We start from the raw sequence: 256 nt of genomic DNA on the forward strand, positions 1-256 counted from the left end.
GCGCAGACGGGGGAAGCGAGCCGGCGCCCTCGTGAAGCTCAAGCAGCGCGGATTTTGAACGCCATTGCCTAGCATCCATCTGGCGAACCTCCATTCTCTACCCAACAAAACTGACAAACTCCTTCTGCTCTCCCAGACAAATAAGGATTTCTCACACTCTGCTGCTCTGTGTTTCACGGAAACCTGGCTGAATGACGCCATACTGGACAGCGCGTTAAATCTGCCGGGCTTTCAGCTGTTTCGAGCAGACCGCGAA

This window comes from Sinocyclocheilus rhinocerous, unplaced genomic scaffold (genome assembly GCF_001515625.1).
Source record: "Sinocyclocheilus rhinocerous isolate Xijiao unplaced genomic scaffold, SAMN03320098_v1.1 scaffold1347, whole genome shotgun sequence".
NCBI lineage: Eukaryota > Metazoa > Chordata > Actinopteri > Cypriniformes > Cyprinidae > Sinocyclocheilus > Sinocyclocheilus rhinocerous.